We start from the raw sequence: 20,862 nt of genomic DNA, 5'->3' as shown, positions 1-20,862 counted from the left end.
CGTGCACCGTCCCAGCAGTCCAATGCCTTTCATTTCTTTTTTTCTAAAAAAAAACGATAGCTTGCTGATTTCACATGCTAAACAAGTTCTTAAAGCAGCAATACCCTTCATTGTATTAGTAACCCATCACAATTGCACTCCGGGTCATCGGGCCCAAAACAATAAATTAAGATGCACAGGGGTGGGGAGGTTTAACACATTCGTGAAGTGCACGTCCTCCATGAAGGAAAAATAAACGCACTGTGGAGTCATGCAATTTCCCCGAATTGGCACGGTGCTCTGTGGCAGTAAATGAAACGATTCTTTTAATGTGGATTCCAGCTGCACCATCGCGAACACTCCCAGTCACCTCACAAGCTCGTGTTATATATAATTTGAATTGAAACGTGAAGATACGGTAAGCACACGTGCTGTGGGAAAAAGTGCATGCATGCATCAAAAGTTTTATGTTTTATTATAAAGTTCAATTTCTTCAGTTTAACACCAGCCACGAATCAAACAATGGACTATCTCAAACTGAGTTGGGAGACACTTTTAAATTTAATTTGATCACAGTAACTTGACACGTTTCTTTCAGAAGACTCGATATTTCCTCTTTTTGAATGGGGGAAGCTTCAGAAATGTGGCAACAATGTGAATCATCCCAAAAATATGCATCTGAAGAATGTATTTATAAGTCAATCCTACTTTGCGTTGATTGAAAGTATGTAGTAAATTTCCAGCAAAAAAAATAACGCTAGCATCTTTTATGGCATTTGGAAATGTTGGAATAATTGATAAACTGTTGAAAGGTTACATTTTCTTTGGCCAGGTGTCCACTCGTTTTATGGGTAGAATCACTTCTGAATTTTCTCAGCAACTCAAGGTTTTGAATTAAATGCAAATATACAGGTTTTCCCTGCAACTGTTGTACGATTTGGTGTTGGGGTGCAGATAACTGGGAAGGTACAATTTGGTGTTGGGGGGTAGATAACTACGAAGGGATGGAAAAGAGGGGGGATAAAGGCATTGAGACACTAAAGTGGAGGGAGATGAAGGGGGAAAGACTATAGAGATATTTTAAAAATACACAAATGCAGGCTCTTTTCTGGTCCACAACACCATTAATTCAGCTCCATCGGATAGGAATGCGGGATTTTACAGCTCACTGCTTCCCCTCCTGCCTCGGAGAGGGATGGGGGGGAAACCTCCATCCTCCCTCCTGACCTCGGTAAGTTTACAAAAAAAATCAGAGGGGGAGGAAAAAAAATCACAGGAAGAAAGAGGAGTGTGTGTAAAAAAACACACACACAAAGAGGCTGGAGGAGGGGAGGGAGAGAGAGAGAGTGCCCTGGGATGTTGTTTTTTGTGAATGGGCTGCCTCTCTCTCCCTGTGTATGTGTGTGTGGGTCGCTGTGTACCTGGAATGTAGCGACTCCAGCCTCTCTTTCCCCCCCACCTCCTCTCCCTAGTCCCCACCCCATTACCACTACAGCCAATGGGCGGCGGGCGGATGAGAGGCGCCGACCAATGGCAGGCGGGGGTCAGGGGGAAGGGGGGCGGGCACAGGGCCCCGGCAGCCAATGGGGGGCCGGGTTGGGGGCGGGGCGCTGGGCGGAAGGTGCTGAAGATGGTGGAGGGCGAGGGAGGGGGAAAAAGGGAGGGAGAGAGAGGCTGGGGCTGGGGAGGGGGCAGCAGGAGCTAGCGGGCAGCGGCGGGGGCAGGAGCATTGCTGTCCCTCCCGGCCTCTATATCCCCCTCTTCCTCCTCCTCCTCCTCCTCCACCCTCCCCTCCTCCTCCTTCTCCTCTCCCCAGTGCAGCGATCGGCAGCAAACATTCCCTCTCCGCCCGGCAGCAGCAAAGTTTGGGAAATATTTTTGCACCGATCGCCTCCATTTTTCTCCCTACCACCCACCCCCCCTCCCCAGTGCAACTTTGAGCTGCGTTTATTTATTTGCTTTGATTTGTTATTCCCTCTCACTGTGCTTGCAGGTACCATTCAGCTTTTTAAAATTTTTTTTGCAGGGGCATTTTTTTTATTAATGCGAGTAGCATCCGGGTGATTGCATGGAAATGGCGGGAGCTCAGGGCTATTAAAAAAGGGGAAGGGATGGGGGTCTTTAAAGCGACCCCCAGCTTCTCAGCAGGGCTGGGAGAGAGAGAAGAGGGGGAGGGAGACGAAGGGGGGAGGGGGTGGGGAAGGAAGGCCATGCAATGGCTTGTCTGCAATGGGGAGATTTATTTTTTCCCTAAAAGGACGCATCAAAGTACTCCGCCCCTTCCAAAGCCGTACACACTGGGGGCATATTAGGGCTTTTAAAATAGGTGATCGCAGAGAGAAGCCGGGTTAACCTCTGCAGCCAGGAGGTGTCAGTAACCACGCTAACAACTTAGACGGACCAGGAGGTAAATCTGTGCTGACTCCTGCTTTATGTGTGTCCTTTTTTTTCATTCCTGCAGATTTGAATCAAATGTAAGATTTTTTTTGGATACATTTGCTTTTTTAAAAAAATATATAAATATTTAATTTTTGTGGATCTGGCAGCCCATCCCAGTGTTAGGGGCTCGGCCACGCGTTGTCTGCCTTTTAACCCTTGCTGTGAAAGAGGGAGCCGCTTGATTTTGTGTGGGTTTTTTTTGAAAGGGGGAGGGGAACATCAAACCATTGGCTTCCATCGAAGCCTCTGGGGTGTGAAGCCTCAGTGACAAATGCACACGCTCCCCAAGTGGATCGGGATCTCTGCCCCAGCCAGGCTTGACACTCGAGGACTCCCAAATGCGCGCTAGTGTGTGTTTCTCCTTTTTTTTTGAAATTATGTTTTCTTTTAATAGTTTGGCGATAGACCCCTCCCAATGCAATTCCTGCCCTTTCTAGTTTCTGAAGCTTCGTGGACGGCTGTTTACGGCGTGGGGGCTCCAGTAACGTTGAGGTAATGGGATTTCGCAACTTTGTGCAGTGCAAGAAGGGATGTTTTAGACATTTTTTTAAAAAAAGTTGTGGTTGTAATTTGACCAAATATTAAAACTTCGATCGTGTCGCTACCTTTTTTTCACAAATAATTAAATTAACCTTTTCTTTTCAAGGTTTCATAATTTGTCATTCGGTTGGTAGAAACTTAATTGTAGTTTTGATAGATTAGAAGAGAGGTTTGTTAAAAATGCAGCAATTTATATTTTACTGTATCGATTTGGAGCTATTTACTGATTCTTTTTTGTCAATGTGTCTTTTTTTTTGCTCGCATGTGAAACGCCTTCCAGATTCTCTCTTTCAGGCCTGGGATGAGTTTTCAAATGTTTTTTTGGGGGGGAACAAAGTGGACTCAGGCCGCAGGAGAAGCCCCTGTTGTTTTGACTGATCCCGGGCGTTGTTATTGAAGTCTGTTGTCCGGGGCCCTTTTCATGTTGTACTACTGAGATTGAGTTAAGCAGTGCAATATTAAAAGGGCATTGGCTGGCAGTATTCTTCACCTTGCCTACCACCTCTCCACCCTCCCCAAAACCCCCTTCTGTCCCAAAGTGGAGGAGAGAATAAACCTGGCTTCAACCACAGTGTGTGAGGCGTACAAGCCTGTGCGTTTTGTTCCGATTCTATTTTTGACTGGATATGTATCAGTTTGGGGGATAGCTTGCTTTTAATAGCGTTTCCTCAACCTCGTGTGTTTCAGATTAAAGGCAGATAATGTTGCCGAATCAGTTGTTTTTATTTAACATTAAGCATTTATGTTTATATATGTAGAGTGTACGTTTTGTTTTCTCGAAATTGGGTACTGATCGAACTTCCCTCGTAATAGTTTAAGTTTGTTGATGCCATTTGGAGTGGCTTTAACCCACAGTGCATTGAGCCCTGGGTCAGGGTTGACTGCTGTCAGAAGCTCTGACGATATTGCACTACTGTGCACACAGTTAAGCAGTGCAATAGTATTGTCAAAGCGTCAGGCACCAGAGACCGAGCTGCCAGAATCGGTGGACATCCTGGGACAAGCAAGCCGCCGAATGGTCACTGCTGGTTTAAAATGTGTGGCTGGAGAGATGGATCAGATTTCATTCCTTTGAAGGTGTATGTGTATTTTTAATTGTATTGTCCAGAGTTAAATGGGTGAAAGGTTTGCTGCCTTTCAATAATTGTTTCGTACGGTTTAAAAGTTGACAGAAATGGGTTGTTTATCAATGATGCACAACAGCTTGAGTCGCCTCCTGTGACTTCTGGACACATAGTTGGTGTTTCTCCAACTCTTCAGAAGTGACTTTTTCCTCCCCGGCTATGGTCAGTAGTGTCTGTGATTTCAAAACAAAGTATTCGGGGTGTGTTTTTATTTTGGTCAATGAAGCGCCAGCCCCTGTTACTGGATGCCGCGACTATTTGTGACTCTGGGGCGGCTGCTATTATTAACCTTTGTACTTGAGATGTATTTGTTTATAAATGGCTGGCTGCGTTCCAGTGCCCGGAGCCTGCTGCTTACCCCCGAGAGTCTCTGATGGCTTCGATTCCAAACAGTTTACGTTCTCGGGACAAACTTTTTGAGACGAGTGAAATTTGTTAAACTACCCGGTGACTTAGCGAATCGATGAATTATTGTCCAGGTTTCGAACCAATGTGTTGAGAATGAAAGACAAGAGGGACACATGATTAGTTACAAGAAGTTTAAAATGCAATAGTTGGGCGAAGTGGTGAAGAACTATTAATTATTTTGAAGGGTTAAATATTGATGTTTAGTGTCTTGGTGGGGCGGGGGGGGGGGAGGGCAGACAGTCCTGGATGGGACACAGGCGAGTTAGTTGCTGTTGGCCACACTTTTCGTTATAGCAATGGGTTCATTCCGGACCCTCTTCCAAGTCAATCGTAAGTTGTCCATTCCCCATCTCCTTAGTTTGTTTTAACTCACAGCGCTGGTGCTCGTAATCTGTCGGGAGTGGGTGGAAGGGTGAGTTCTATTCAGTCCCTACGGACTTTCCAAATTGGATTCAAAGCTCCCCGCACTCTCCTGTACCCCGAGATGTCTTGGGTGAGATTGTGTCACAAACGGAAACTGCGGTCTTTGGGGGATGGAATTGCTGGGATGAGATTCGGAGTGTGTGTGGGGGGGGGGGGGGTGGGTGGGATGAAAGGTCACACTGGGGGGAGGGGTGAGCCTTCTGACTCTCTTAAATGTCCCGGAATAGATAGCTAGAAATATATAAATGTCGGGGCATTTTTAAAAAAAGGCATCTGGGCGTGGGGCTGGAACAGAATCGGTTGGACTGTGTGTGTGTGTGTGTGTGTGTGCGTTTCACAGAGAGAAAGTTGTTTAGTTTCGGTGCCGTTCTCGCGAACAGGTCGCAGCTCGCCTTGCTTGTGTGAGTTTTTTTAAAACTATGTATCTCGAATACTTCGTGTAAGAGCTTGCTGTTTCTGAAGTGCACGGAGCTGGAATGCACGGCACAGCGAGGCTGCTGCTGGAGTGGGTGCAGTTGGGGCTGTTTAGCTGTGAGTGAGTAAAGGGGGGGGGCGGGGGCAGCCCCTCCAAAGAGCTTATTGTTTTATAGGGTTTTAGAGTTGATATAGAGATGTAACCAGCCCCCTCTGTCTCCTCCATTTGGGAAGAGGAATCCTGGAACCCGTACACATGTTTGGTGGGGGAGTGGGGGGGGAGAGGTATCCGGATTTTTAAAAGTGACTCAGTGTGTAACTTACCCTCTTTAAAGTTCTGTATCCCGAAGTTTCATTAGCATGTGTCAGTGTGATGGGCAAATGGGGGCCTGGGGGCGGGGTGGGGGGGGGGGGTGGGTGGCTGGAGAAGGAGAGGACGATTTAAAACATCGCCCAACTTTTGAACGAATTTCCTATGCTTGCAGATCTGGTAAGGATAAAGTTTATGCTACATTGATCCCACTTTGGTAAAGTTGATGATTTGCCCCCTCTTCTCCCCGCCCCCCTTCTCTGAAGTGGTCAGGAAGCCCGTGCCCCTGCCGTTTAGAAATGGCTTGATACGAAACAATACAATGCAGTCAAAAAGAGAATTTCCCACCCCGGTTTGTAAGTATTTGGCACAGTAATTCGGTGTTACTGCAAAACAAGTTGTATCTGCAGGTTGTATGCCTTCTCTGGATTATTTGACCTGGTTTGCGGGGAGATGGGAACAATGCTGTCTCTTGGCTCTGATATGAAATGTCGGGGAGGGGGTGTGTGTCCGTGGGGGGGGGGGGGGGGTTGGGGGCACCCTTTGCTATCAGTGGTTCACTGGAATCTCTGTTTAACACCCAGCCACGCTGACTGCCCCGTGCCATTTTTAAACTTGCTGACCCTTGTTGGAAACGGGCGCGTGGTTCCAGGACGTTTTAGCCTCCCCGGTTTTACCCAGTTGATAAGGTTCTGGTGCACTTCTTGCCCGCCCCGCCCCCCCACACACACAACTCGTTTAGTATCGATCGATGGAAAGCCAGACACTGGTGAGAGGAAGTCTTTGGGCTGGAGAAATGGTCAGTGCAGGCAGGAAAGGCCTTGAGGACATGTTCGAGCTGTGTGTGTGTGTGTGTGTGTGTGTGTGTGCTGCTGCTGTGCACACTTGCTTGTGAACATGGTGTGGACAGTGCTGGTATGCAAGGTGGTATGTTCAGCTGAATATTGAGGTCAGGTCGCAGTATAGTAATAAGAACTGTTCCTGTGGCTTTTCTCTGAAGAGACTTGTAGAGATTTAATACTAGAATGATGGGTACAAAGCTGCGGTTAGTAGGACTGAAAAAAAAGACGTGAATTTACTGGACTCTCTCGAAATTATAACTTTTCTACACCTTACTGCTGTTGAAGTTGGCTCAGTGATAGGTTGGTGTGAATATACTCTATTCTGTTTGCAAACTGGTGAACTGGGCCTTTCCAATCTTGCTTCACAGTCCACACCTTCCTGTGATAGTGGCTCACTCCTGGTCTGGGCTGCTGGCTTTGCTACAATAACTTAGACACCATACTCATTCCTAACCTGTGACTAACCTATTTGCCACATCATCTTATTCACCACGACGAGTTTGCCAGCAAATGTTAGTCACCATTGTGGATGTTTTTTAAATTGTTCCTAGCATTCTTTTGAAGTGTAACTGTTAACATGTGCTCATTCATTTGGTGCTGTTGTGGTCCTAAGGGATTCATTGAAGTAAGTGCTGGAGTTATCCCATGTAACTGTACAGTTAGGATAGTGAGTGAAGGTGTATGCACAGTTGGGACAATGGGTGACATCTGTGTGAATGTGTGTAAGCAGTTGGGACAGTGGGTGAGGTCTGGGTGAAGGTGCGTACGCAGTGGGTGAGGTCTGGGTGAAGGTGCGTACGCAGTGGGTGAGGTCTGGGTGAAGGTGCGTACGCAGTGGGTGAGGTCTGGGTGAAGGTGCGGACGCAGTGGGTGAGGTCTGGGTGAAGGTGCGGACGCAGTGGGTGAGGTCTGGGTGAAGGTGCGGACGCAGTGGGTGAGGTCTGGGTGAAGGTGCGGACGCAGTGGGTGAGGTCTGGGTGAAGGTGCGGACGCAGTGGGTGAGGTCTGGGTGAAGGTGCGGACGCAGTGGGTGAGGTCTGGGTGAAGGTGCGGACGCAGTGGGTGAGGTCTGGGTGAAGGTGCGGACACAGTGGGTGAGGTCTGGGTGAAGGTGCGGACACAGTGGGTGAGGTCTGGGTGAAGGTGCGGACGCAGTTGGGACAGTGGGTGAGGTATGGGTGAAGGTGCGGACGCAGTTGGGACAGTGGGTGAGGTCTGGGTGAAGGTGCGGACGCAGTTGGGACAGTGGGTGAGGTCTGGGTGAAGGTGCGGACGCAGTTGGGACAGTGGGTGAGGTCTGGGTGAAGGTGCGGACGCAGTTGGGACAGTGGGTGAGGTCTGGGTGAAGGTGCGGACGCAGTTGGGACAGTGGGTGAGGTCTGGGTGAAGGTGCGGACGCAGTTGGGACAGTGGGTGAGGTCTGGGTGAAGGTGCGGACGCAGTTGGGACAGTGGGTGAGGTCTGGGTGAAGGTGCGGACGCAGTTGGGACAGTGGGTGAGGTCTGGGTGAAGGTGCGGACGCAGTGGGTAAGGTCTAGGTGAAGGTACATATGCAGTTGGGACAGTGGATGAGGTCTGGGTGAAGATGTGTACACAGTTGGGACGCGGTGAGATCTGGGTGAAGGTGTGTGCACGTTGGGCGAAGTCTGGATGAAGGTATGTGTGCAGTTGGGACAGTTGGTGAGGTCTGGGTGAAGGTGTGTACACAGTTGGTGAGGTCTGGGTGAAGGTGGGTACACAGTTGGGACAATGGTTGAGATTTGGATGAAGGTGTGTACACAGTTGGGGCAGTGGGTGAGATCTGGGTGAAGGTGTGTACACAGTTGGGGCAGTGGGTGAGATCTGGGTGAAGGTGTGTACACAGTTGGGGCAGTGGGTGAGATCTGGGTGAAGGTGTGTACACAGTTGGGGCAGTGGGTGAGATCTGGGTGAAGGTGTGTACACAATGGGTGAGGTCTGGGTGCAGGTGTGTACACAGTTGGGGCAGTGGGTGAGGTCTGGGTGAAGGTGTGTACACAGTTGGGGCAGTGGGTGAGGTCTGGGTGCAGGTGTGTACACAGTGGGTGAGGTCTGGGTGCAGGTGTGTACACAGTTGGGGCAGTGGGTGAGGTCTGGGTGAAGTGTGTACACAGTTGGGACAGTGAGTCCTTAGTAGATGTGATATCTGGGTAAAAGATGGGGTTTTGCCAAGGTTGGGGACAGTGCTGTCGTGTGACTGGACATCTGAGTTCCCGTTAAGTGTAACTGACTTCCAGGGAGGGTGACTTCGCCACAAGTATTCGGATTAAATCAGTGTGTGCCTCTGTCTGCAGTTTACATCTGCAGTGGAAATTAGACATTGGATGCTTCGGGGTGGAGGTAGCTGGGCGGTTTGTGACATTGGGGAAAATCCACGGTGCTTTGTGCCGAGCTGGGATCCACATTCCTCATGGACAGAGAGTCCATGTGCTAAAGGGGGGGATACATTCCCTTGTGCGTTAACCTCAGCATTACTGTTCCTGTCCAATATCGGATCAGATACAGGCATTCCGACATTTCACAAGTGGCGACCTCGCTTTCTTTGAAAATTATTTTTTTTTTTGCGGAGATTTTGCCGTTTCATTATTTACGATGAAGTATCCAGGAATAAAATTGTGACTTAAGTTTTGGTTTCGGAACGAATTCTATGTAATATTGTGTATATGTAATGTGTGTGTGTGTGTGGCTTTATCTGGCCGCTCCAGCATTGCGATTGGTCATGTGGACTGTCGGTCACTGCTTGTTTTGCAGGCGAGTGTTTTGCAGCGACTGGTTGGCTCCTCATCTGCTCCCTGCACCGGGACTCCCGCCTGCTGCTCTCCCCTCCCCCTTCTGATGGGGGGACTTCCTGCCTCACTCCCTCCCGCACCCACACTTTTCCCCCACCCCCCCCACCCCTCTCCCCTTTTCCCTCCTCATCACCAGCAAATACCCCACCAGTCCCCGAGAACTGTTCTGGGTGGGGGAAAGGGGGGCTGACAACACAGAAATGCCCCTTCTTACCTCCCAACGGTGGGAGCAACTCTTCTAAATGTGGGGGCTGTGTTGTCCCAGGCTGGCTACGCTAGTGTCCCCTGAGCAAGAGTTATTATCTGCCTAACAACACCCAACCAGACTCTCTCTCTCTCTCTCTCCCCCTCTTCCTGTCTCTGCCCCTTCCCCACCCCACCTTAGTTCAGCCCTCAGTCCTCCCCGAGTCCGAAACGATTTTTAAAAGAACAGCCTTTGATGGAACCCGTCCCGGTGCTAACTCAGCCAGTGCTGATGGACAAACAAGGGTGGGGACAGTGACAGGGGAGGTGGGCTGGCTGCCTGGGGGCAGATCCGCCAACTCTGTAACAGAAAGAAATCAGGAATGTTTCTCAATCTGGACAGGGCAATGGGGGGGGGGGCAGTAGAGTTTGCCAAAATAAGACTTCCTCAATGTGATTCGTCGAGGCTGAATAAAAGTATTGGAGGGAGGATTCGCTTAATTTCCCCCCCCCCCGCCAAAAACATTTTTTAAAACCCCACCAGGCTGAAGGAATCGACCACCTGAGTTAATCTGGCCACGTCACCCAGGACGGGCAGCCTGGGGAGAAATAACAGACCCTAAACCCAAACCCCATCCACGTTCCCTCAAAAATCCACTTCCTGAATTAATGTTGTCCTCCAATTTGGTGGCGGGGTTAAGACCAGTGCACCCCGCTCTGTGTTTTCCCTCCCCCCCCCACCCCCATTTTTCCTGTTGGGCCAGTGTGTTCACTTTGGGCAGTTTGAAGTGTGCTGAGCTGGGGGTACAATATCTCCAAGCCTTCCCTCCCCTCCCCTCCCCTCCATCCCAGCAGGAGTGAGGCCGCATAGAAGAGAAATGGCTGTGTGTGTGGGGGGGGGGGCGTAATTTGGGGGTAACTGAATGGACAAATTGGAGGATATATTAAAAGGCAACCCCTTAAAGGAATACCAAAGTATTGGGAGGGGAAAAGTACGGGAATGCTATTGTGTGAGTGTTGAGAACAGGGGTGTGCTTGTTGATACCCTGGAGAGGCTTTGCAGAGATGGCTTTCTCGCTGGTGGTGCTGTGAATCCGAATGGGGGGGGGGGAGTTGGTTCAATGTCCCCCCCCCCCCCTCCAACCCCAAAAAGGCTTAAAAAGCTGAACACAGCACATTTCACGCCTGTTGGGGGGTTGAAACGAGTGATGCCCCACCGGTTCAAACAGCAGACGCAGGTGGGGTGGTGGTGGGGAATGGTTAGAGACAGAATGAGTTTCTCTTTAGATATCTCTGTGGCGGCCCCTCAACCACCCCCAACCTTTTTTAACACTGGCTGTGCCTCAGGAATTTCGCAACAGGGGAAAAAAAGGCGCGCATTCTTGAGAGTAGATTTCACCCAATGATTTGTGTAAGTCCGGCATCGCCGATAAAGATCAAAGTGGAAGCGGGCCTCTTGACAGTGGCATGTGGAACGTGAGGAATCTTTATGGCTGAAGGAAGTGTGTGTGTGTGTGTGTATTTCAAAAAAAAAGTAACCAGGGCCCCGGCTACATCAATGGCGAATAAATGAATGACTCAGGAGAATCTCCAGAGTAAGCCCCCCCCCGACCCCTCCTCCCCATTGTAAAGGAGAAAATGAATCCATCTCGGAATAACGGGGGTGGGAATCCCAACCTGGATGGGAGGCTACCCCCATGAGCTCCCCAAACCACCCCTACTACCCCTCTCTGCTAATCACACCATGCCTTCCCCATTCCATGGCCACTCACTTGTTTTTGAGTTTGAACCTCCTCAGAACGGGGAAAGTTTGAGTCACAAGCAGGCTTATATTAACATTGCAATTGAAGTGACTGAAAAATCCCCCTTGATGCACTGGAATTTTAAACTGGGGTGTTGGGGGGGCGGGTGGTGGTCTGCCTTGGTTTTGTTGGCGGGAAGATCCCTCGTGTTTGCTGATGAGTGGAAATTTCTCATTCCACCCCAGAATAGGGGTCCGTAGGAGAGGCAATAAAGTGGGGGGGGGGGGTTATGTTGGGGCCGCCCTTGCTCCCCATGTGAAGTGGGGGGTGATGCTGAGCGAGGCTGCCCTAGGAGCTGGGACCCTATCTATATTGCGTCTGCTTTGAATTTCTGGCTTTAAGTAGTGCAATATCGCTTATAGGGTTTTAGCCTCGGGTACAATCGTCTCTCCAAGAGGAGGAGGAATAACACGGATCGATGTACATGTCATCACACCGCTTGGAATACACTGCTGTGTTTTTTAAAAAAAATGGTTCACAGAGAGTGATAGATAGTATCGCGGGGTTAAATTTCCCGCCTTTCAGTGTGTGTGGAGCCGGGAGAGGGCAGCTTTGAGCTGAGTGAGGGAGGGAGACGGGGGGGGGGGGGGGGGGGGTGTTCCTTACAATGGCATGGCTGGCTGGCTGGGTGGGCCCGGCCGCTGGTTTCAGGTGGTCTCTCGCTCCTGAGGCCCCTCGGCGGGGATGGTGAGGGAGGGACCGGATTTTTAACATTCCCAGATTTTCCATTGAAGCCCTCCGCTCATCTCGCTTGTTTTCTTTGCTGTGTGTGTTTTTTTTTTCAAGGTGGGCAGGATTGGGGGGGGAAGGGGGGTTGGCATACTCACCCCCCCCCCCCACGCACACGCACACATACCCATCCGCAGGTTACACAGAGAGCTCGGAACTCGCTCCTGTGGGTTACAACAACCCAACCTAACACCAAACTTGGATTATTAAACATTAATTTAAAAAACCCCAGATGGATACAATCGTGAGGACCGCTTTTTCCACTGCACCCCCCCCCCCCTCAACCCGCAAGCTGCGGATAGTTTGTTGAATATTTGTATCAGTAATTTAGTCTGGAAATGAAAATGCCTGCGTGACTTGTTTATGTTTGAGCACCTTGTTTTCTGCCCACCCGCTAGAATGTAGCGTTTACGATCGGTGTGGGATTTGCTTTTGAGAGTAACAAAGTCTGAGGAATTCCGTCGCCCCCGGGATGCTTCCGAATGGCAACATTTCGCCCTCTTTTCCTGCTTCAGATCCCCAGGCGCCTGCGGCTCTGTCACTGTTGCGCTACTGTGGACCTGACGCTAGCAGTGCAATATTGAAAGAGCAGCAGTGGCCTGCACATTCGACTGGTGTTTTGTACTGGAGTGTGTGTGTACCTGTACGTGTGTCTCTGGCTGTATCTCTGTATGTCTATCGGTGTGTCTGCATCTGTGTGTGTGTCTCTCTGTGTTTGTGTATCTGAGTCTGTGTGTGTGTGTGTATGTATCTGGGTGCCTAGGTGTGTGTCTCAGTATGTATCTATTTCTGTGTGTATCCGGGTGTCTGTGTGTGTGTGTGTAGATACCTGTATCAATCTGTGTTGCGTGTGTCTGTGTGTATTTGGATGCCTAGGTGTGTGTCTCTGTGTATCTATTTCTGTGTGTATCTGGGTGTCTGTGTGTGTGTCGATGTCTATGGATTTATGTGTGTGTGTGTCTGTATTTGGGTGCCTAGGTGTGTGTGTCTCTGTATCTATTTCTGTGTGTATCTGGGCGTCTGTGTGTGTCCAAAATAAAATCGCCCGAGAATTACAATCGGGACCCATGCGACGTCTCCATGGAAACAGGTCTCCGGCCGCAGCTGGCGGGAAGCCCCGGAGCCCCCAGCCCGGTGTAGGGGCTCCTGGAGCGGATACAGAGCAGGGAAAGACTGCAGTCAGTGCAAGGAGCCAACCTCACCTCCCAGGAGTGTGTGTGTGTGTGTGTGTTTTTTTGGGGGGGGGGGGGGGGGGGGGAGGTGTTAAATTCTGCTCCAGGTGGGAAGATGGTGTGGGGACTGGGTCCATCAAAGCTCCAATTCCTCACACCCAGCGCTAAACACCGCCCCCATCATCGAAAACCCAAAGCTTGTAATTTAATCACCACTCCCTCCTGTTTTGGAAAAGTGAGTTAAGAATTTGAACCTCGGGTTCTGCTGACCCAGACCCGAAACGTGAGCACCATTCACTCCATACATGCTGCCTGTGTCCAAACCTCAACTAACCTCACTTCACACTGCTGGCACCGACGTAAACTATGAAAACTGAGGTTGTGGGATCTTGCTGTGCACACACTGGCTGTCGCTTCTCCACTTCCAGAGGCGCTATCCAAATGGTTGCGGGGCGGGGGACGCTAGTGTCTGCCAGGGGCCGCCTGGCTCAGAAATCTCAACCAACATCTGTGGCCCCGGAATCCAGCCGGGAATATTTCCCACAGGAAAATATTGGGAGTCCAACTGGCTGGGGGAGGGGGTTGTTTTCTGTGATTTGATGAAGGCATTTTGCTTAAGTTTTGGGAAGGAGTGGTTAAGAGGAGAAGTTCAGCCGGATGAAGTTGGAATAGCGACTTCACCCTCGTAAATTATAGCGGATTCCCCAGGATCTAGAGAAGGGGGGGGAGAGGGAAGGAGCAGAGGAAAGAGGGAGCTGCGGGGTGGGAGGGTGGTAGCGTGTGCTGGCTGTGGAGGAGAATTGCTGGATGAGGAGGGGGTGTGGATTGGCCGGGATGCGGAAAGGAGGGGGATGAGGTGGAGGGAGTTGGCATGGGGGTGGGGACGTGGGTTAAGAGACCTGGATGAGGAAGAGGGGGAATGGGGTAGCTGGGCGGAGGGGGTGTATGGGGAGAGGAATGGGGGTGGGGTGCTATCCGGGAATGGGAACTGGCTGGGAGAAGGAGGGAGGGTAGTGGGAGAAGGAGGGAGCTGGAAGAGGGAGACGGGAAGGTGGGGGGGGGGGGGGAGGGACCTGGCTGGGTATGGGGGGAGCTGGTCGAGCAGCGGGAGCTGGATGGGAGAGAAGGGAAGTTGGTGGGAGGAAGGTGGCCATCTATCTGTGTTGACCTCCCGGCCGCCCTCCAACTCAGGATCCACCACAGCTGCCAAGAAAGGGGCGGCAATGTTTGAAGTTTTGACACAGGTCACCCCAACATCTCTCTCCCCCCCCCGGACCCGGAAGCCCCCAGAAAGATCTCAAGAGACCGAGTCCCCGGTCAGTCCCCTCTCAGCCCCAATACAACACGGCTCATTTAGCACGTGTCAGCTTCTTAATTGTTCTCCCCCCCCGCAAAAAAAACCCTCAGCAGCTCGGAATATATTGTTAGAAATGGGAGGGAATGTACAGGAATGCCTGGAGCGAGGTGCTTCACAATCTGTCCCCCCTGCTATCTGAGGCCAGCTTCCTGGTCAAAGAGGAAAGGTTAGGGATTCAGTTTAATGGATTCTATCTCTGCCATTGAAGTGTGACGGTGGCTTCAACCTTTTGCTCTGTTTTGGGGGGGGTGTGGCGGGTCGGTCATGAATATTTGTAGCCTCCCCTTCAGTAGGAATCAGGTCCAGTTGGGTTTGTGAGTGACCGCCTCAGTGTAGACCCGGTCTGTGGAGGGGGTCCAGGCCGCTGATGTATTGCTTTACTCGCTTTTTTAAAAAGGCGGAAGAGTGGGTTCTGGGAGTCAGTCCTGTCTGCCTGTGTCTTTGAGCGGCCTCCCCCCGGCAAGCTGAGCACTTTACACTGCAGTTTCGGTGTTTGTTTTCCGGGGAGGGGGGGGGGGGGGGGCTCTCTCCTTCATGTCCGATGGGTGCAGTTCCGAGGGCATCTTACCCCCTCCTCCCCCTACACCCACCTCTTTAACCTCGACAGATTGGTCAACACACACACAATGAGGATCCAAGCCGCGATCTCCCTGGCCCTGTGTGGCTCACTTCCCCCTCTCCATTAGGCACCGCCTTTACTAATGGACAGGGAGCTACGGTTTGATCCCAACGGAAACGCACTCACCCTTAAATTCCGCCCCCCCCCACCCCAGCGGAAAACCTGCAGCTGTCACTGCACCCACCACCACCCCCCCCCTTCCCCCCCGCGCCCTCCCCAACCCCCATCTCATACACGCTTGAAGTTGAAACACTCGGAGTTGAACACACACACGCCAGGCAACCGGGCACGTCTCTGGGGAAGCAAGTGATAGAATAAATTGCGGAGTTTTCTGCACAAGCTGGTGTGCTGTCACTTTGCAAATGTAGCGGAATCTTGTTACTTTGTCACGCTGAGTGTGTCGCTGCAGCAGAATCTACCAGAAAGATACAGAGGGACGAGTGCTACTTTGTGGCGCGCTCTCATCAGCACAGAGTAGGCCATTCGGTCCATCGAGTCGGTGTCCTGTCCGTCCTTTTGGAAATGGCCTGGGCCCCAGACCTCTGCAAATCCTTCAAATATTCACCCAGTTTCTGTTTGGCGGTTATTATTGGGCTTGTTTCCACCATCCTTTTAGACGGCAGTCCAGATCATAGCAATTAACTGTGATTTAACAAAAAAAAACTCCCATCTCGCCTCTGGTTCTTTTGTCAGTTCACATCTGCCCTGATTACCAATCCCGCCACTTTCTCCTCTGTCAAAGTCCATCAAGATCTCAATCAGAACATTCCGCGCTTCCAGATTTTTCCAACCTGTGCCCCTCATCCCGGCCACCACCTCTCTGAATCCTTCCTAAAGTGTGGTGCCCAAAACTGAACAACGGGGGACCTAAGCAGCGATTTCTAAGTGTGCATCAGAAGGTCTTGCCTCTTCCTTTAAGCCGAGTTTCTCCCTTGAGCAGTCCAATCCCTCCCCAGAACGGAAAAGTATCAGAATTGTCCACCCGGGGGACTTAAGCGGAATTCCTATTGCTAATTTCGGGTTGCTTTGAACACGTGTAAAGAAAGTAACAAAATAGATTATTTAAAAACATGTGAATTTCAAATCAAGAACAATGTATCGACAAACATATGTTACCCCGCCCCCACCTCACCATAGCTTTTGGTTATCACTGGTCTATCGGGAACATTGGTAGCTTATTTTTTTTCCCTCATTGTTTGTTTATATTGTTACGTGTTTTATTACCTCGGTGTGAGTCTGTGGCACTGCGAGCAGGTTTGCAACAGTGACTTTTCCCTGTCAGGCGGAAAGAACATTTCCTTAGATCAAACAAGCCACAAAAGTGTGGCATTTCACTCGGCACAACCCAATCTGCAGCAGTAAGGGATACCCATATTAAAAGAAAAAGTATATATATATTCCTATTTCACCAAATCTGACCTATTATTGGGAAGTGGTGACTACACAAGAGCAACATTGAACTCTGTACCAACGGGGGCAGAATCCTGTTAAGTGTGTCTCATTAGAAAGTTCGTCTTGTGGCTTCGTCAGCGTGCTGCCATGCATTTTCCTACACCATTTACTCGCTGTTAATAGACTGAAACAAACCTCCGCAAATGCAACTCAGAACACGGCCAGCCTGTACAACGTGGAGTCGGCCACTAGAGACAGCGGGAATCTAAAACTGAACGTCATTAAATCAGATCTCCCAAGGTTTGATTTTTATTTTGCACAGGAGGTTTTATCGCCGCTAATCATGGACACGATGACTCCGGTCAGATTACACCATTTGAAATCAGCAATGATCCCACCGTTTTACATTTAGGGATGGCCTGTAAATTGAGGGAACTGAGTCAATCTAAGCCGAGTTTTGAGTTTTTTTAAAAAACATCCTCTTTCAAAGTGATCCGATCAGAACTTTCGGAGGTAACAGTCCGATTAAATAAAATTAAATTCACACATTTTTTCTTTCCTCCTTGTTAAATTACCGTCAGAAGTTGTAAACACGCGAGAGACCATTTTAAATTGCCCATTTTATTTCTTCAAATCGCTTTTCAGTGATTGTAAGGGCTGTATTTGCACACACACATCAAATCAAGACTAATATCCAGAGTTCTGAGGTTTCGATAGATTTACAGATCGTCAGAGACAACAGATGTCAGAGAAACACTATACAGAGTTATTGTAGTGTTTTAGCACCGTAAACGCACACGTGGTTCATACATGTGGCCACAAGATATGGCAACTCAGACGGGTCCTGTCTCTGTACCCTCGTTCCTGTTCGATTCTCTCTCTCCCCTTCACTGGACCCCGAATTAGTAACCGTGTTGAATTGTATTTGTTTTTTGTTTCTGAAACAGTTGAGTGGATTTGAAACGACTGACTTCTTATTTGGACACAAGGTTGAACGAATGAATAAAAAAAAGTCCAAGTTCTGTTTGAAGATTGAGAGGCAAGATCAAAAGAACAGAACTTTTAATAACCTGTTATCTTAACTTTGTAAATAGTGATAGTCACATAAGATTTGGAGTAGTCTAATTGTATAAACCGTCGGAAAATTAGCATTTTGTTAGTGAATCTTAATGGTTTCCTAAACAAATGTATTTCCTCTGTAACTTTCCACAATGAAGTGACTAAAAATCGGAACCGTTTGATCGAAGTGTGATTATTTGTGTAGAGTACATTTTATGTAGTTCAAGTGAGTATCCTAAACCACCAGGGATCTGGAGTATTGAAGCTGATTTCATTCAACACGTGTGAAGTCATGAGCTAAGTCGAAAGGTCCCTTCGCCAAATAATCTGGCGGTAGATGTCCCGTTTTCATTGCACATATACTTACAAATTCCATATACACACCGAGATCTATCACAACGGAGGATATATCGGTTCAATTCTCATCTTGGCACTTCGAGAATTTGAGTTCTTCAAGAATACAAAATATAAGCCTGCCATCAGCAAAACAAAAGGTGACCACTGTGGGCAGTTCTGACCACCTCATTACAGAAGGGATGTAATTGCACTGGAGAGGAGATTGAGGAGATGTATTTGATTTACTATTGTCGCATGTATTAGTATACAGTGGAAAGTATTGTTTCTTGCGCGCTACACAGACAAAGCATACCGTACATAGAAGCAGAGGGTGCAGAATGTAGTGGTATAGTCAAAGCTAGGGTGCAGAGAAAGATCAACTTAACATTAGGTCGGTTGCCGTGAGAAAGACAGGGGTTGTTCTCGGAAGAGAGTAGGCTGAGGGTAGAATTGGTTGAGATGTATAGAGGGGCCTGGATAGAGTGGATGAGAAAGGCCTATTTACTATAACATAGCGGTCAGTGAGGAAGGGGCAGAGATTTAAAGTGAGGGCAGAAAGATCGGAGGGAACATTTTTTCATGGAGGATAGAGAGAGTCTGGAACTCTGCCTGAAAGAGTAGCAGAGGCAGAAATCGTCAACTCACAAAAAAGGTGTCTGTATGAGCATCTGATGTGCTAGGGGGCGGACCAAACGCTGGAAATTAGGATTAGACCGAGTGGCTCCTTTTTCTGATAGCACAGACACCATGACCTCTTCCGGGGCTATAAGCTTTCTGTGATTCTAAGTTGTGGGATTGTTATGGAGCCTCATTGACGATGTCCCCTTGGGGAAGGAGATGGCGCCATCCTTACCCTAAGGTCTGCTCCCACACCAATTGTCTCTGAATGACTGCCATTTTAAATGGTCCAGATGCATCCAAAAACCGCGGACATGCAATAAACTTACCGACATTTGCATCCTAGAATATGAGTTAAAAATATACCCCCGTATACAACCTATTTCAATTTAATTAACTTCATTCATTTTTAATTAACGGGACATAATTCAACAGGACAACATTAGATAATTATTTGAAAAGAAACAATTTGCAGAGGAAAAGGCAGGAGAATGGCTGGCACTAAAGATGCTAGTTTGGGGAGGTAGTAGTAGACACGATGGGCTGAATGGCCGCCTATACAGTAACAATTCTGTGATGTACTGGATCATCTGCTGCATCACGCAAAGGCCTTGATTAACCAATCCAAACAGGTTTCTTAAAATATGAACAAGTATTTTTAAAAATTAAAATATGACCACATAAAGATTGCTTCACACAACTTTATAGATATTAACTAAACTCTGCCATACTATTTCTGTACAATTCCTGAGTTGGGATTTCATTTATTTGGAGTCTTTTTAATTAATTTATTACCTTTTTTAAATTTATGAGTGTCACAATTAGGCTTACACTGCCAGATATAGTGAAAAATCCCCTAATCGCCACACAACGGCACCTGTTCGGGTACATTGAGGGAGAATTTAGCATGGCCAATGCACCTAACCAGCACGGGTTTTCGGGCAGAAACCGGAGCACCCCCAGAGGAAACCCACGCAGACACGGAGAGAAGGTGCAAAGTGATTTCCCCGCCCCCCAAAGCCGGGAACCGGAACCTGAGTCCGTGGCGCTGTGAAGCAGCAGTGCTAACCACTGTGCCACCCTGTGTGTGTGTGTGGGTGGGGGGGGGGGGGGAGGGTGGAGGCCGGGTTTGGGGGGGGGGGGGTGGAAAATCACACTGAAAGCGATTTCTCAATTTATTTACAAGATGGGAAAGTCGACGATTTCATATCCTGCCCCCGCCGCCGGATGAATCCGGGGCAACTGAATAAGATCTCTGAGCAAGGCCGGCTGCCCATCCCCCATCTTTCAGAGGAGTCCAATCTGCCCAGTCCCCTCCCCTCCCCCTCCCCCCCCCGCCCCCCGGAGCAGCAAACAGGCTGCTCGTCTCACTCCCTTTTCCCAAGTAGGGAGTTGAATCCCGAGCTGAGATTATATCTGGCATCATTCCGCTTTCACTATTCCCCACTTGGGTCGGTCAAACACATCCGCTTGAGGGAAAGCCAAAACAAAAAAAAAAATCCCTAATTCCCACCTAACACAATTTTAAAAAAAACATTATTTTGTTACTGGTAACATTTGACAATGGCGTCAATTACACTTGCAGGCTGACACCCCGCTGATAAGTGTTTCTTTTTAACAATATATACATATTCAAATAGACTAGTTTCTTTTCTTAAGCTTTTATGATTGAGTAAACATGACATGGGATGGTTATTGTTAATAGTGGAATTTTAAAATTACTCCCAGTCACTACATGGAGTTGAGGGGGGGGGGGGCGATATTTTTTGTGGGAACTAGATTTTTTTTCAATGAACACATCAGGCCTCTCGAATTGCTTCAGACCCAGCTAATCTCCGTTTCTGTACTGCACATGAACATTATACAGTGCAGGGCTTGGAGAGGAAGTTACAGAACGGAAGCGTTACACATTAATAGGCCTGGAATGCGGTGATGTCATGAACTTCTGTAATTCATTGGTGTGGTGGGGCTGGGGAGTGGACCCGTTCTCATTCATGGCGATTTTAAACACATTTCTGCGCCCGCTGCTTTCCTGTGTTTATCAAAGGGTTCCCGTTATCCCCGGTGAAGATTTTCTAACTGCCCGATTAAAACCCCAGACTCTGGAGAGACCATCAGGTTGAGGGAGGAATCTAAGGCACACTCACTGGCACACAAACGCCCAACACGTAACCGAGCACCAGATCCAAGAGGGACGCACTCACTCACTCAGGAACACCCGCACTGAGCCAGTGACTGGACCTCACAAAACAACACACACTGAGCCCGGTGTTCGGCACACTCACTCAGCACGGACTCACTCATCAGTC

General features: G+C 49.1%; 1 long non-coding RNA gene across 1 annotated transcript; it reads left to right on the top strand.

The window, feature by feature from the left end:
• Positions 1-1,891: 1,891 nt before the first annotated feature.
• LOC145356111 (uncharacterized) lies at positions 1,892-17,744 on the top strand. The gene is made up of 3 exons (XR_013889067.1): positions 1,892-1,972; positions 2,813-2,910; positions 17,488-17,744. It is a non-coding gene; the product is annotated as an uncharacterized LOC145356111 (long non-coding RNA).
• Positions 17,745-20,862: the final 3,118 nt, after the last annotated feature.

The sequence above is a fragment of the Carcharhinus amblyrhynchos genome, chromosome 20 (assembly GCF_965287045.1).
Source record: "Carcharhinus amblyrhynchos chromosome 20, sCarAmb.v2.hapA, whole genome shotgun sequence".
NCBI classification, from domain to species: Eukaryota; Metazoa; Chordata; class Chondrichthyes; order Carcharhiniformes; family Carcharhinidae; genus Carcharhinus; species Carcharhinus amblyrhynchos.
The sequence above is the reverse complement of the archived record's forward strand: the minus strand, read 5'-3'. Positions and strand labels throughout refer to the sequence as shown.